Source organism: Peromyscus californicus, unplaced genomic scaffold (genome assembly GCF_007827085.1).
Source record: "Peromyscus californicus insignis strain IS unplaced genomic scaffold, ASM782708v3 Scaffold_9__1_contigs__length_137607984, whole genome shotgun sequence".
Lineage (NCBI taxonomy): Eukaryota > Metazoa > Chordata > Mammalia > Rodentia > Cricetidae > Peromyscus > Peromyscus californicus.
This window is the reverse complement of record NW_026294617.1, coordinates 60,472,977-60,481,357: the sequence shown is the minus strand read 5'-3', so window position 1 is coordinate 60,481,357 and position 8,381 is coordinate 60,472,977.

Below are 8,381 nucleotides of genomic sequence, written 5' to 3'. Positions count from 1 at the left end.
AGGCCAATGGACAGAAGAGGAGCTTAAAATTAAACCCTTGAATGTATTGTTGCTTGGCTTCTGGCAATGATATTAAGAAGAAAAAAAAGGAAATGAAAGAGCAATCTCTTCAATAGCTAGTATTGTGAAAATTGAATTTGTGTGTGAAAGAGAATGAAATTAGATATTTATTTCATAACATATATAAAAATCTACTCCAAAAAGATTTATGTTTTAAAATAAGAATGGGAACTGTGAAAGTTCTGGAAGCGAACATAAATAAAATGCTTTATGACACCTTTTCTGCACTATGAAGACTATTAATCCCAAAAAGTTGAGGAGAAAGACCACTGACTCAAATCATCATGGTCAAATTAATTAAAACAAGCAATTAATTGTAACAAGAATTTTTTCATGCACATGGCCTGCCTCCCCCCAAGATGTGATTTTGAGGTCAGCATTGATATGAGGAAGACAAGGTTTTTATAGCTCAGGGGTAGGGAGTTTCCAAATGAGGGAATTGAAGGGCAAAATAGGTGGGACTATAATAGCAGAACGTAAGCATAAGAAATTAATCATAATGACCTCCTGAAACAAAGACATGATTGCAAGGAGGTTTTAACAACAGGTAGTCATAACAAGATAGCCATATCAACCTTTTTGAAACAAAGGTAAGGTTCCAAGATGGTTATTAACTTCTTGAAACAAAGACATGATTACCATTCCTGGAACAGGTAGTACAGAACCATTTATATTTAATGTTACAGGTGAGGCATAGCCCAATTCTTGAGAAACAGATTTAATCATAAACAGGAGTGAACCTAGTTTGTCTTTATTATTAGATGGCTTTTAAGCCTAAAATGGAAGGCAGGCTGTTTCTTCAGGGCTAACACAGAGACCCACAACTGGAGAAGGTACAGAGAATGAGGGATTGCAGAGCACTCAGTCACAAATTGGACATCTATAGCCTCTCCCTTCCCTTAAAGTTCAGGAATCATTCCAGAAGGTGGGGGTGGAACAATCACAAGAGCAACAGGTGGTATATGGCTACAAGAACACAATTTTTTATGGACACAGCAAGTAGTCGGAAATTTGAATGCCAGCAGTTGTGACACCATGCATAAGACCTGCATAGGCTCAACCCAGACAACAATCCTAGCATGGAAGGGGAAGTGGGCATAAATGCTCACCTTTAGCTAAGGAAGTAAGAGTAATTCCTAAGTGTGTGGCCCCTGGTAGTGCAATTATGCTCTTGTAGAAGGCCACATATCCAAGAGTAGATGGGCAGTACAAACTGTACTTAATGGCTTTAGTTTATATTAAAAAGGACACAGTGTTGGGTGAGTAGGGATAGATCTGGGAGGAATTAGGGGAGAACAGTGAATGTGATTAAAAACAAACCCAGAAAATATTGTACTAAATCCTCAAATAATAAATAAAAAGAAGAAAAATGGTGCCTGCACCAAGTGAGAATATTTGTGTCATTTATTTTTGGATAGTTCATGGTTAATTAAAACAGTTAACTTTTATACACTGATTTAATTTTTCCCAAAAAATCTTATTGATTTTTTTTTATAGTCCAGTAATCTTTTGGGATAATCTCTTGGGGACTTATTTTCTCTATATTAGAACAATTCATGTTCAAATAAGGTAAATTTAACTTCTTTCAAATTTGAGTTCTTTACATTACTTCTCTTGCCTAATTGCTCTGGCCTAGAGAGTTTTTTTTTCTTTTCAATTTGTTTTTCCCTGTGTTTTCTAAAGAAGTACTCTGTTCTGTGGCACAGTGTTTCTGGCAAAATATCAGATATCAATGTAAATATTGTTTTTATAGGCCAATTGTTTTGTCTCACAATAAGATGTTATTTTTCTTTGATATTCTAAATTTTGACTGGATACATTTTTATTTAGCCAGTCATTTCTAACTGAATTTTCAAACTTGGTTTCATGATAATAACATACTGTTTTTATTATGGTAGCTCTGTAATAGAACTTGATTTCAGGGGTGGTGATACCTCCAGCAGTTCTTTTATTATGCTATATTGTTTTAGCTATCTCTGTGTGTGTGTGTGTGTGTGTGTGTGTGTGTGTGTGTTCCCATATGAAGCAGATTTTTTTTTTTTTTTAATTTCTGTGAAAACTTGTCCTGGAGCACTGAATCTGTAAATTGCCTTTTCATAAGTACAGGAAATCTTTCATCTTCTGGTGTCTTCTTTAGTTTCTTTCTTCAATGTCTTAAAGTATTTATTATACATGTCTTTCACTTGCTTGGCTAGAGTTATCCCAAGATATTTTATTATTCTTCTTGACCTATTGTGAAAGTACTATTTCTCTGATTTGTTTGACATTTGTATACAGGAGGGCTATCAATTTTTGTGTTAATAATATTATATCCAGCTCCTTTGCTGAAGGTATTTGTCCTCTGTAGGAGTTTTCTGCAGGGGGGTTTTAGTGCCTTTCATTTGTAAAGTCATATCACCTGCATATGAAAATACTTTCTTCTTTCTTTCCTATTGTATCACCTTGATTTCCTTTAGTTGTCTTATTGTTCTAGCTAAGATTTCAAGTAATATATCAAATACATATGGAGAGAGTAGACTACCTTGTCTTGTTCCTGAATTTTGAGGAGTGCTTAGAGTTTTTCTCCATTTTTTTTTTATGTTACCTGTTGGCTTCTTATAAATTGCCTATATTATGCTGAAGTATGACCTTGTATTCCTAATCTACCAAGACTTTTATCATGATAAATTGAGATGAACATGTGGCTTTTGTTGTTCAGTCTGTTTATGTGTGGTTGATGTGTATAAATTTAATCATCCCCGAATCTCTGTAATAAAGCCTACTTGATTTTGGTGGATATTTTTTTATGTGTTCTTTGATTCAGTTTGCAAGTATTTCTTCAAGGATGTTTGCATCTATGTACATGAGGAATATTTGTCTTTAATTTAATTTGATATTTTTGCAAGTAATTAGAAATCACAGAGGAGCAGGTATGACAATAGCAACCCCTTCTTGAAGCAGCTTTTACAGACATGTTCTTCCAATGAATTATTTGATTTGATGACTTATACATGCTGAAAGTAGTTTATTCAATATTAATTTTAGTTATTTTTCTCATTGCTATGACAAAATATCATAGAAAAGCAACTGAAGAAAGGAATGGCTTGTTTTGATTCATACTTTGAGGGTGTATTTCTTCATGATGGCTATGTTGGCAGTCAAAGTACAGAGAGGTGATTGCTAATTCTCCACTCATTTTCTCTGTTTTATTAGTCTGGAATCCCAGTCCATGCAATGGTGCTGCCTGAATTCAGGGTGAGCCTTCCAACACTGGTTAAGTCTCTCAGTAAACACATTCATAGATATACCCAGAGGTGTGTCTCCTGTGTGATCCTAAATCTCATCTAGTTGACAGGTAGGGTTGACCATCATAGTCATGAAACATTTCCCTTTCATACCACAAACCTTCAAGTTTCCCAGGTAGACTAGTTCTGCCTTGTGCAAGACATTCCAAAAGTAAGAACTCTTGATACTAAAATGTTTGCTAGGTTGCTTGTTGATTAGCATATTTACAAATAGATGTCACTCTTAGACTAGTCTGCATGCTCCCCACAAAGAGAGAGAATCTACCTATATCTACTGCTAATCTACAATTTCATAGTTCACCCCTTCACTTCAACTAAGGTCACCTTGATACATATTTATTTCAAACTGTTAGTAAGTTTTCATGTTTCATTTTATGGACTATTTTATAGTAAAAGTATAGCTTCCAAGCCATTTGACCTCTGAGACATGAACTCTTACATGTGTAGAAAGAATTCTTTCTACAGAGCATGTTGACTGAGGCCATATTCCTTTTTTTTCCCCCTTTGATTATTTTTTTTTACTAGCTCTATTAACTCCACCATCTGTAGTTATTTGAACTTCTTAAAAACAGCATGTATTGACAGAGGCATTTTTAGTAGTTCCAGGAAAAATGTATTTTTTTAAAAACTGGAAAATTCCTTATGGAAGTGGTTTGGAACATTTGTGTTTTTAAGTTTACCTCTCAAAATATTTCCCCCAAATGGAGACTATTGGCCATAATAAGTGTGATTTTTATTTCATTTTACTTATTGGTCTATGAGACTTTTGCTACCTATCATAGAAAAGCAACTTAAGGAAGGAAGGACTTGTTTTGATTCATAGTTTGAGGATACATTCCTTCATGATGGCTATGTCGGCAGTCGGAGTGCAAAGAGGCAGAGCTGTAGCAGATGAAAGGATTTTTGGAATGTCACATTTTCATACACCAGAAAATGACAGTACAATTTTCCATCTTTTCTTAGCAGAAGCCATGTTCTATAATACACATAGAAATCAGAACAATTATGGTAGTGACTAAGTGTTATTGTACAGTAAATTATGGGTTATATCTCACTATGACATAACTATATCCTATTAATTATAATTGAATTTCCTACAAGGCCTTGTGTCAAGGTAACAGACTGTAAATTTGCTGATCTCTTCATGCTGTGAGTAATATTGTAATGTTCTTTATAACCCATAGTATTAGAAAAATAATAGTTACTATTAGAAATGATAGTATCTTCTTTTTTAATTCATAGTGCTAAACCATTACAAAACAATACCAAAGGCAAACAGACCTGTAACATCTCAGAATATTTAACTTAGACTTACCATTATGTCTCCATAAATGTTCCTGTTACCTTTGCCATCTGGCATTCCAGAAGCTAATGTTTAAATACATCACATTATGTAAATATTATAAATTTACACATTATGTAAATATTATAGATCTCTATATTTGAGAATGCACTCTCCCACTACCACTTTTGATGTGTATGGAGTTCCACAAGAGCAATTACTGAGTATTTCAAACTGAAGACCTGTTGGATTTGACTACAAATATAAGTAGTCATGGTATTCTACAGTAGCTCTTTATGCCATCTTTTGTCAGCATTCTGCTGGAATCTAGGAGAACTTGTGTATCAACAGCAGTCCAACTCCAGACTTCCAAAGAGAGCAAATTCAGGGTTTCTCTCCCAACATAAAGTACTTAATACTAGATGTGAAAGAACTTGGGAAGAATGCTCTTCTCTGCTTCTTAAGCACTGTTAGGGAAATCCCTCTTGGAGAGAGCATAGTTGCACTATTCCCTCATGAAGACCATCAGTTAGGAATCATTTGCTCTCATTCACTTCTGTTGTTTCATTTAGTTCAATCATAATATCCTTATGTAGCTTAATTTTTCTATCCAGCCACAGGGCTGGCAATAACAGCAAGTCTGCTGACTTTTTCTTCACATGACTCCTAAGTAGATGTAGTAGGATATGACAGATTAAAAAAATCCGAGAATTGTCTGTCCCATTTGGTAATTTGGTAATTTGTGACACATTCCCATACCTACATTTAGTTTTCCTGATAAAATGAAATTGTGACTTGTATGGATGAACGTTTACAAATGCACACTTTCAAGTTTATTAATATTAATATTGTCTATTTTTATCATAGTCACATCCATTGGCATAGTTAGTTCTGGTGATTTGAATGAGAATGGCCCCCAAATGATAATATATTTAAATGCTTGTTTCCAGGTGGTGGGCTATTTTAGGAGGGATTAGCAGGTGCAGCCTTGTTGGAGAAAGTGTGTCACTGGTGGCAGAATTTGAGGTTTCAAAAGCCCATGTCAGGCCCAGTCTCACTCTCTGTCCATCTGGCTCCATCCGGCAGGTAAGATGTGAGCTCTCAGCTACTGTTCCAGTGCCATGCTTGTCTGTCAGCTGCCATATTCCCCACCATGATGATCATGGACTCACCCTCTGAAATGTGAGCCCCTGTTAAATTCTTTCTTTTATAAGCTGTCTTGCTCATGTTGTCTCTTCATGGCAATGGAAAAGCATGAAAACATACATTTAAGTACAGATATGAGAACATTTTAAACAGCAAACATTTAAATAATTATTAGTTGTAAAAGATATAAAGCTCTGTGTTTTTCCATCCCACACTTTCTTACCTCTTTGTGTGAAGAAATCGCTCCAGTTAAAGCCATTAGTCCTCACAGAGTTGATGCAAGATACAAATCAAATAAAATGTAAGCCAACCATTCTTATGACCCTGTTACTCATTTCAGTAATCAACATTAAAATAGGCACTAGAATTAAAATTTTACATTCTGGATGTCCAGGTGTTAATGCCAGCAAAGTATACCTTATTATTTATTAAAAGAAATATATACAGGTGAAACAGTAGAAAATTTGGTATTCTGAATTTTAATAATTTTCTCTAAGGTTTTTTTTTTAAATGGCTGCCAAGTGCTACTGGTTGTGCCCATTGTAATCCACTCTGCAGGTATCCATTCTCTGCCTGTTGACTTTGGCCATAACAGCTTATCTCATCAGGCATATTATCAAGTGTCAGTAACACTTCATTTAGGCCATGAGCACATGTCCTGACCATTTGTGCAGAAACTCATCAGCTAGCTAGGCATTTATTCTAATTTCCCAATCCACTGCACAGTTGTCAATAACGTTAAATTGGTGGGTATCTGCATGAACTAGATTATTTTTCCCTCTAAATTCTCATAAAGAATGCCATATCTGAATACTAAATATACAGAATCAATTGCTGTGGGCTTGTCCAGAGCCCATTTGTCTGGCCATATAACAAGACTTTGGTACAGCCCAAGTCTATTCCAAAACTCTTTAGAGGGTCTAAAATCTAATTCATGTTTTGTTTTTAATTAAATACTTCTCAGCTTTGCCTCCTTAATGCACTTGTCCATTTTTATTATCCTTTGCCATCTGCAAGGTATTTTGTGACAGATCCCCAAATTCATTGTGGGCTTGGTATTGAGAATTCCCACCAGTGATTGAGAACTTAATTTTTTTCAACTGAAGAAGAATTGGTTTCTCACAGCAAAGGAAGTAAGAACTCATTTCAAATGTGAAATTTGACTTATTGCAGGATTGTGTGCTGAAGGTAGACAGTGTTGCTGTTGTAGGATGTGCTGAAAAATTTGGGGGATTATACTCCAACTGGGAAATAGGTTGAACTTGTCCTCGGAGGCTAGACTTTCACATGGGATTCTATATCTCTCTTTCTCTGTCTCTTTGTCTCTGTCTCTGTATCTCTGTCTTTCTGTCTCTTACTCTGTGTGTGTATCTGTCTGTCTGTCTCTTTCTATCTCTTTCTAGCCTTTGTTAGCACCTTTTCTCAAACCAGGAATTTCACCCTTATCTCAGGACTAGAGTAATAACACCAGCAAACAATGGATGGATACCTCCGAAACTCTGAGCCAAAATGAACACTTCTGTTCTTTAATTGGTTCTACTTTATATCAAGCATGGCTGTAGAAAGTTACATAATACAAACAATTGGAAATAGGTACCAGAGTAGTGGGGCTGTTGCTGATAATAAATATGATCATGTGGGTCTTTAATTTTTGGATCTCACTTGTAGGAGATATTTGGAAGAGTTTGGAAACGTGAACTATAGAAAACTCTAAAGTACTGTAAACTCCTCTTAGTGACAATTCTGGTGTGAGCTCAGACAGAATACTTATGAGGTTTCAGATGGAAATAAGGACTGTACTGGGAAGTGGAGTACAAGTCATTTTTTTGTTACATTGGGGCAAAGAACTTGTTTGCATTTTTCTGCAACCTGAGACTTGTAACAGTATTAGATTAAAAGTGACAAACTAATTGACCTAGTGGGAAAAAATTTAAAACAGGCCATGACATGTTTATTCTGGACATCTTGAAGCAAATATGTAGCAAAAAGATTTGAAATGCTAGTCCTTTGATCAGAAAAGACTTTAAAGTAGGGACTAAAGAAGTCATGATTTTTGAATAATTTTTTTTTTTTTTTTTTTTGCCATTTAAAGAAAGTCAAGTACTTTCGTTGATAATGGGGAAAATACCTTGAAGGTGTCTCAGGAATTTTCCAGACTCCACACAACACAAGCTCATGGCTACCCAATAGTAAACCATATAGAATACTGTCCCTTGAGTTGAGAGTACTTCCAAGGTGTGCTGCTCACAGAGCCATCTGGGAAGTTGTTTATCCAGTATTTGTTTCACCATGCTCAACCACCCAGACACTCAAAGACCATTGTGGTCACAGTATAAGAGGACCCTGTTACCTCTTGAGCTCATGGCAGACCCGATTTAAGGCCTGCTTATCTTCCTTGGACATCCTCTGCTGTCCCTCACAGATGCAGCCTTGCCTCTCATTGGGCATATCTGATGTAGGCACGATGACTGGCAGATGGAAACCACCTAGAAAGAAGTGGCTCCATGTATTTGGTCCTGCTTGATTTTTGTTGTTTTCAGAGTTTACTACTGGGGCGTGTCCAGGCAGTTCTGAAGTCCCCACACATCGTAGCATTTTAAATTGCATGG